Raw genomic sequence first — 10,220 nt, 5'->3', positions numbered from 1 at the left:
TTTCCTGTTGGAATTCATACTATTCAATCTAATTTAAAATATAATTACCAATAACGTCATCAAAAATACTAACATTGATACAAATAACCAAAATAGCCACACCAAGCCTCAATGTAACTGCAATACATCTGTTACACATACTATATAATCCATTGCAAAGTATATTATTATTATACCAGTTTTTCTCAAGCAATACTCGCATGAATATTACTGAAATTTCAAATAATAAAAAATCCAATATTTTGAGATATATAATTCCCATATTACACTTACTATACTTTTATTATTCGCATACGGTTTCTTTTTAACAAAAAAAATCGGTCAAAATCGGTATTACCTAGAGTGTACTATTTCTACCGATATTACACGCATAATTAAAATATTTCGCCATTCCAAGAAAATCCAAATTTTCTTTTCACTAGTTATATCGCACAAACCTAGTTTAAAACTCTATCTGACGGGTGGGGTTAAGAAAGGGGGTTAAACTTTCGCACTCGACGATTTTTTCGTTACAAGGAAATAGTAATTTGAAGACTTTCCATCCATCTTTACAATCTGATTAAATGACGACTGAAAGGTGCCTCTCGAGTGCAAAGGGTTAATTAAGGGTTAAGAAACACCGACTTAGGTATACCAATCACTAATTTACTAATACCATTCCATCGTCATTTTCAGAATCAAAATCGCAATATTCACACAAAATCCTGATATAACTAAGTACGTATCTCCGCTTCCACTCCTGTGACACACAACAATGACTAGCTCTTCCTTTTTCATAGCGAACGATAACGATAACGAAGAAGGTGTTCCTTCGTACCCTCTCTGCTCCTCTGTCTTCCTCATCCCGTGTCTCCTCTCTTTTTGCTTCGGCTTTTTTAATGCAAAATGAGAATGAGACGACGGTAGGGGTAGGTGAAGGAAAGAGAAAGAGAGAAGGAGGAAAGGTGTCCATGCGTGGATTTGCGCATCGGCACTCCCGTGGATGCAACTCGGAATCGCCTCGATGACGTTAAAAGGAGACTCGATAAACGGGTCGCATTGTCGCATTATGAAGAAAAGGGGTTGCTGCCTTTTTTCTCGCTTCCTTTCTCTTCTTTCTTCTCTTTTTTTCTTTTTCTATCAGCTACTCCATCACAAAAGTATGCTTGATGGAAATGGTTTCCTCTCGACAGGTCTCAAACAAGAAAACTAATCTCTTTAACGATAAGCATCGAAATTAATGGTAAACCATTTTCCTCGTTCGGGAGCCACTTTGGGGAACCTGGTAACTCGCGACTGGAGATTTTGCGTGATCAATCGTATGCGAAACATTGCTTGTATCTTGCAATGTGATATTTGAAAATAAATTTTGGAATATCGGATACTATTTTATAGTATAATTTTATTTTGCAATTTGAATATAATAGAAATTTATAATAGGGTTAATAATTAAGTCACTTTGAAAAATATAACTGGTGAAATGAATTTTGTGTTGAATCATAGATGATATAAGCCGTTCACTGCACAAATCGATTAACTCCATTTTTTGAAAAATCTTAAATTTAAGTGTCAAAGCAATTGGTATAGTCATAACTTTTTACATTTATAATAACCTTCCCTGATAATTAAAATTAACACCGTTAAACGACAAAAATTTTTTGGCCACTGAATAATAAATAATTTATTTCAGAGATCACTTTGATTAACTCCGTACTCTAATGTAAATCGTTGCAATAATGCAACTCAAATGCACCAGCAAGCCATGAATGATAACGGTGAATTTTTTAGTGCCGTCTTATCAGAATTTAAGTAAAATTTAGTAAAATTTAAATTTATTACTTTTTTCACCTGCCAAATCGATTAACTCTTCCAGTAACATAAAAATGGTAACATTACTAACGATTACCTTTTGGCTATTTTTTCTTATAAATTTTATATACCGTTGGATGAAAGTTACATTTGTATTTATGCATTCCACGATATTTATTTCGATTTAAATTATAAAGGGAATTTTAAAAAACAATATACATTATTTCATTGCATTTCTCCACTTTTTGTTTTATGGTGTTAATCAATTTGTGCAGTGAACGGCTCATACATCTGTCATAATTTCTTGTATTGTATAATACAAGATTAGATCATTTCATGTTTACGTGATGAAGATATTAGATTGATTCATTGGATCATAATTATTTCTAAAATGTTTTTGGATAGTTGCATAGTTATACTTTAATTTGAACGTGGTAATATTCGATTGTCACTAGAAATATCAAATTAGTGAAAATGATTAGTTTTGGACTCCTTATTTACATTGTTATTGAAAACATGCAGCTGCTTTTGACAAAATTAATATCGTCTTTATCATCGAGATAGATAAAACAATTATCTTTGTCACATCGTTTTAATTAATATTTAAATTTGAAACTATGTTTAAATATATTATTATAGTTTAGTAGTTTTAGTGTTAATATTAGTTATTAAGTAAATAGAATAACTTGTTTGTATGAAATAACGAAATAATAACAAAGAAATATGTGATAACAAAGTTTGTTAACAAGCCATTAATGGAAAAGTCAATAAAGATTTTCAAAATTTTATGTAATATTAAGAGCAACCCTTCTTCAAATAATTTTTACTTTATAATCAATGGTTTTTGGGAAGATAACTATATTAGATTCATTTTATTTAATTAAATATTTATTGTTTAGTTAATTGCAGCAACTTAAGTCTATTTAATAAACAAAAATCTCATTTATTTAAAATTCCATTTACATATATAAAGTAATAAATATTAAGTTTTATTTTTTAGAAAAATCTATAGATATCTAAACTTTTTATTTATCACACTGACAGATTGGACAAAACTACCATACAATTTCCCACTTTTAAAAGAAAAATTAGCAATAAGCTATTTCTCGATTTTATGTGAAATACTGTATCTCTGCATAACATCTCGTAATAGTTTTCAAATTGAAAATATTTCAGTGACCTTTTCCATATTGATTATTCGAACCTATTCCAAACGATATTCAAACTTCTACTAACACAATTCTAATCATATAACATTAATTAACGTGTTGTTTAACGTCAAATTAATTAATTTACATTCGTTTAATAAAAGCATTAAATATATATTTATATTAAAATACTTTTATTCATAATTTTATTGAATAATAATTAAATAGAAAGATTATTTAAAATTTTTGCCTATCTTCTTCTCTTTCTATTTTCTTTATTTTTTATCTTTTCTTTCTACCAAAAAATACTTAGATTTTAAGCTTTTATCGATTAATTACTTTCTCATACTTATGATTTATCCGATTCATATAGTGCAATTAACATCAAAGAATTTCAAGGTATTCTTGAACTCGTAACACAAGAGCTGTAAAGAGATGCTTAAAACGTTTTAACAAAAAGAGTGTGTGATAGAATCAAACATTTTTATCTTTCATCTACTCGAGATTCTCGGCACATCTGTTACCTTTCATTTATCTTTAAATGCTCGATATGCACCGCGCATGCTCTCTAAGTATTTAAAGTAAGAAAAAGAAATTTTGTTAATTTGAATAATCGTATCTAATTATCAAAAATAACACGCGATATAATTTGCCTTAATTTACCTCTAATTTTAATTCTTGCTTTTACGATTAATCGTTTAATTATTATCTTTAATTTTATCAATAATTTCTTATTTTTATATTTATAATTATTTACTTCATTTCTACTTCTAACTTTCAGTTTTAACTTTATAATTAGTTACTTAACTGATGACTCAAATTTTATTGCTCACCTTATTGTTAGTTTTGAGCTTTATGATTATTTACTTAATCGTTGCCTTCAATTTTACCCTAAGTTTTAGCATTTTCTTTTACAATTAATTAGATCATATTTATCAATTATTTTAACAATGAATATACACTGCATATATTTCCTCTTACACTAATAATAGCCTCCAGACTTTTGGAAATAATTATTACTATAAGATAAAATTATTATAGTAACAATGAAAATTCTTGGCACTCCACTGATACTGCTACAATAACCTTGTCGATATGCAAATTGTCATTCGGTTTTATCCATTGATAGTAAACTACAAATACGAATAGGAAATAATTATCACACAAATAAATTCGCGCACACATATAAATATTCTCTTTCAAAACTAAACCTGTAAAAGATATGCAAAAGTCTCCAAACAATATACAAAAAGTGCAGATTCTCCACTGTAAAACTATATCAAAATCTCCAAACAATCGCATCAAAATGAAAAGAATTAATCAACTAAACAAAGAGAGAACGAAAATTCCAATAATTATACTAATACTAACACGCGCGAATATTCATTATTAACCCGTGATACTACAACGACGAGCATAACTCGTAATCTATCCATAAAGAAGAACAACATTCGCATGAGGTTAAGATTATATCGAACATATTTCAACATGAGTGAAATTTATATAACTTCAGTGCAGTGTATAATTTTAGTAATACAAGGTATCCCCAAAACGGTAGTCTAACCGAGAAAAGGGTGATTCTACATGAAAAAATAAATCGAAAATAAAGAATAAATTTGTTTCATTTGAAGCTTCGTTATCGAAAAAATCGACTTTAAATATCCACCGAGTACGCGTGCACTTAATTATGGCTTAGATGAGTAGATCACCAGTGCATAAAATTCTACATCAAAAAATAAATCGAAAATAAAGAATAAAATTTTTGTATTCGATGCTTCGTTGTCCAGAAAATCGACTTTGAATGTGCAATGAGTGCGCTGGTATACTGATGGTCCGCCTTAGCCAAAGTTAAGTGTTCGCGTACTCGGTAAATACTCGTAGTCGATTTTCTCGATAACGAAGCTTCGAATGAAAAAATTTTATTCTTTATTTTCGATTTATTTTTTCATGTAGAATCACCCCCTTCCCGGTTATGTGTTATGGGACACCCTATTTAGTGATATATATAGGTAGATATAGTAATTAAGACTAAGCAATCTTACAATACCCGGTTGCTCGTAATTAAATCACAGTGCGGGGGTTAACCTAGTTTACATCGAATATACCCAGTGAAAAGTCGTAGATAAACGGGTGGAAGTGAAGTTGTATTCGCGAGTGTCTATTGTGAACGTAGCGAAATACGTTACCGGAACGCGAATATTCCTTGGCTAGGCCGGCAACGGGTACCGGGGGGGCTGGTAGGGGAAAAATGTGAGGGCAGGTAGGGGAAAAGCCAAGGGGACAAAAGAGGAGATTTTTAATCTCCTTTCGCCGTAAAAACGAAGAATCGCTCCTCGCCTTCGTTTATTTATGCATTTCATAAAAACGGCCGAGCGAGGTTGTATTATATTCGATTCTCCTCGAGTCTGCATACCGTCCTCCTCCACTGATCGTGAGCCTGCGCAGCTCCTCTACAGAGGGCTCTACGTTAATGTATAAATGAATAGAGTACCGGCGCTGTTACTCCCTCTGCTGCCTTCTTCTTACTCTTACAGAGGGTGGTGCTGATGGTAGTAGCGGCCACCACCGCGGCACTGGCGACGACGACGACGACTCTGGTGTCTGCCGGTGGTGGGGGTAGCTAGTGCTGATGCTGGTACTGATGCTGATACTGGGCGCTGCTACTGGCGGCCACGCTGCCAGCGATGCTGGTAACAGTGATGTTGCTGTTGGTACTGATCCCGGTGCTGTTAGCATACCGGGAAACGGGGCGGGAATGTACATAGCTGGAAAGGGACGAGTTATAAAAACCTTTGTGATTTTGCTGACAAAGATTGGATGAGCCTCCACAGGATTCACTCCTCGCTTATTTCTTTTACCTCATCAAAATTACAAGCTGGAATAAATATCGACGTGCGTTGGGAGTGCAAAGTAGCCGAGGCATTATGTTCTAACTAAGATACGTGTATACGCGAATTAGGGGTACCGAAATTTCATCGTCGAATCGTTCGTTTGTAAAATCTATTAGCTACAGAAACGAAAATTTGCAAATTTATTTGAGATATAAAGAGGCGAATAGTAAGCAAATACTTTAAAAATGAAATTTGGAAAAATTTTTATCATTTTGTCCTGCGAGGGGATCAATTGTTAGGCATATTAATTGATTAAAAATTGGAAATTTTATGCTTCTGAAAAAGTTATTCTTTCATTGCTAATATATTCTATCGCTCTTTTTATCCCAATATAATGAAATCCCAATATGAAATATATAAGGTATTAACGAATGATAAAAAGAAAGTGGCATAAAGGATGTAGATGAAAATTAAATTTCAGTATCTTCAGAAATTTCGAATGGAATTTTAAAAAGAGTTTCTACATAGATACCTTAATACGTGAGCGAATGGAATTTTTAAATGCAACAGAGGGTATAAAAGAGAATAAAAAAAAGAGTAGGCAAGAAAGGAAGAAATAAAGAACAAGTTCTGGGGGATGAAATGCGGAACACAATGGAAATGTTGTAGAAATGATAACATCCGGTTGTCTGGCCCGTCCTGTTGATCTCCCTGGTAGCACTATGGTTTCATGTGCACCCTTGTTGTAAGGGGTTGGGGGCGGTGGCGGTAGGGGGAGGACGTGGTTTCGTTGATTAAAATAACCTCGTCAGTGTAGTCGTTCTGTTGTACAACTAGTCGGGGGATGATGAGTAATCGTCTGGCTTAGGAAATCGTCATGACAAGGGCGTCGGACAAAACGAGAGGCGGAGAGGAGAAGGGCTGCAGGTCACCCGTTCAACAAGATCAAATGCGAATTGAACAAATTCCAGTAATATGGATGGATTAATAAGAGACTCGGAAATTATATTTATCGATCGCGAGAAAGTTTAACGATGAAAAATATAACATAAAAAGAATTTGGATAGACGATAAAAGTAACTCAAGTAATATAATAAATTAATAAGGGATTCGAAAATTATATTTCTCAATCACTAGCAAGTTTAACAGTGAAAAATATGAAATAAAAGGAATTTGGATAGACATTAAAAGAAACTCAAGTAATATGATGGATTAATAAGTGATTTGAAAATTATATTTATCGATCGCCAAAATATTTAATTGATGAAAAACATGAAATAAAAGGAATTTGGATAAACATTAGGAGAAACTCAAGTAATAGGATAAATTAATAAGAGATTCGAAAATTTCGAGAAAAAAACTCAAATAATATGATGGATTAATAAGTGATTTGAAAATTATATTTTTCGATCGCTAGCAAATTTAACAGTGAAAAATATGAAATAAAAGGAATTTGGATAGACATTAAAAGAAACTCAAGTAATATGACGGATTAATAAGAGATTCGAAAATTATATTTTTTGGTCGCTAGAAACTTTAACGACAAAAAATATGAAATAAAAAGAACTCGCCTGGATAAATGAGAGAAGTGAAATGAAAGTATTTATATTCAATTAATTTATACGATATTTAAGTAATTAAATAATTTAAGAATATATAATTCGAGAAACGAAGGTGACTATAAATGAAACATAATTTTATCCGAATTGTTATGTTATTTTTATTTTCACTGTTATTGTTATTCATTTTTGCATGTCCATGTTTATAAAAATTGTGAAATAATAATTCTAGAAATTATGGTAAGTAAACGATAATTGTTATTACGTCTTAATATAATTATTCCTTTTTATAATAGTATTATGTTTACGACATAAAAATAATAATTTCTACTATATAAAAAAATAAACTTTCGCAATAATAACAATGTAATTAATTGTGAATAAATTGTAAATAAATTTGTATTAATTCGTGGGTACAGTTAATTTTTGTCAATGTATAAACGAAGGAAAGTAAAAATAAATAAATACAGAAACGCGTACAAAAATAAAAACTCGCATATTTATTAATGTCTAGTGTAATTTTAAATAAATTATAAATAAATTTCTACATTTTGTGTACAATAAATTCTTATTTGAATATAAAAATGAAGTAAAAACAAATAAATATACGAAGAATTAGTTCATATTTAATAGTAATTATTATAAATAAATTTAATTTTAAATAAATTTTCGTCTTTGCACGTACATTAAATCTTCGTTAAAAAATAACTGAAAGAAAGTAAAAATTTATACATACAGTAGTACAGTACGGTAGTCGGAGAGAGGGGGAGAGAGAAACGAAGGGTAAATTAATAAAAGCTAATTGGTTGTATCATAGGGGCGGTCCTGGGCGTTAACATTCTGTCCAATAAATGAACTCCAAGATCCCCTTTTTGCTTGACAACCTGTCCCAAATTTTCCAACATTAAGCCCATACATTCGTGCATTGAACATAATGTACTTTATACCTATAATGTACAAATCATATAGATGTAACGTAAATATACACGTGTAATAATATGTGTATAATTACCAAAACGGTAATTATTATTAGCATAATATTTTTGAAAATAAATGGAACCTAACGTTTACATTGCTATTTTCAACAGAAAACAAATATCCAGACATTGAATGCAATATTACGTGCATTTTGCTTAATCCCGAATTGGCGCTATTTAAATGAAAAGAATTCCCCTATGACTAGAATATTTTCTAAATGTCCCTAGATGAAGTACAATACATTGTGTACCAAAATTAAAAAACGTGGGTAATTCTTATCATCTACTATAAGATATTTATACTCGAATGTTATTTAAATATTTAATTAGTAACAAAAGAATGGAGATGATACATTATTTTAATGGTTGAAATTTAACATTTAAGTTTGACCAAATAACCAAATATTTCAAGATTTTCTAAAGTTCTAATGCAAAAAGAATCTAATATGAGCAAATATAGTAAAAGTTTTATCAAATTTGTTGATAAATATACTATTTATTTCTATTGATTTTTATAAACTATTTATAAACTATTCATAAATCTTTCTCTTTACAAAAATGAATCAATTTTCACAATTATTTTATTTTATCTGATCGACTGAAAACGCACTGTAATATTTGGAAACCATAGTTTTGAAAAAGCATCAGGAGAAACATAACAGGTGAAAGATAATTATACTAAATGCAAAAATCAAATTTTTATTGTACAAAGAGCGATAAAAACAATATTAACGATTTATAATAATTCTTGTTTCTAATATTCATTTTTTGAATTTCAACTTTTAGTTAATTTCAAATGCTTTTCAGTTTTCCTTGAACCTTTTCCCTAAAATAAGGATTAATCAAATTATATAAAAACTATCTCGTAGATCTTAAAGTAATATAAATGACATATTCGTTAAAAATTCACAAAAATTAAGTGAATCATTATTTTTATCGTTAAATATAATTTTTATAGTCTCAAAATCTTAATTATAGTCTTAAAATTGGAAACCAAATAGCTTTAAGAAAAGTAGACAGAAGGTAAATATATATCTTTATAACGAATTTGAAAAATATTTTTCTAAACAGAAGAAACGAACATAGAAAAACATAACGTTTATTTCATCGTTAAAATAAAAAATACAAATATTATTTTGTACAGTAACAGCATATACAACATACTTCGGTATTATCTCATAAACGAATAATTTGCTAAAAATATAATCATAATAAAGGATCACTTTTTCCACTACTCATTTTAACCAACTGACACTCAGCGAAATTTCATATCACATATGAAGATTAAAAAAAAAAAAAAAAATAATGCATTATATAGCACACGTAGCTACAATAGAGATCCGCGTAATATCCATAGGGTTGTTGCACATACGGGTGGTAGACAAATGATAAATAGATATATCGAAAGCACATAATACACATGCCGCTACGTTTTCATCAAATGCATCATGCCTCGCAACTACAAAAGATAGAAAACAAAAAAGTAGCTCAGAGGGAGAATAACGAATATACGAATTTTTATAAATCCCCTCCGTCTCATCTTCCCCATACCTGCGTTCGCCAAAATGATCCATCCGTCAACCGAATTCGTGTTCACAATTACCACCCTGTACTTTCCCAAGTTTTTCGTTCCACGACTCGCGAGGATGAGGAAAAATAAAGGAAAAGGAGTTGCAATTATATCTCGCATAATTGGAAACAACATTCGTAGTCTCCATACAGTCACAATTCCAAAGCGTAAAATTCTAGCCGAACCGAAGGTTATTAGAATTATCAACATAATGAAATTAATATGAAAACATTTCGCTGGTATTTGGATCATTAAAATGGCGAGAATATAAAGAGAAGAGTCGGGGGAAAGAGAGAGAGAGTGAGGAAGGGACGAGAGAGGAAGAGAAAAAGAGAGAGAGAGAGAGA

Source organism: Eufriesea mexicana, unplaced genomic scaffold (genome assembly GCF_001483705.2).
Source record: "Eufriesea mexicana isolate 0111107269 unplaced genomic scaffold, ASM148370v2 scaffold325, whole genome shotgun sequence".
NCBI lineage: Eukaryota > Metazoa > Arthropoda > Insecta > Hymenoptera > Apidae > Eufriesea > Eufriesea mexicana.
This window is presented reverse-complemented; position numbering follows the sequence as displayed.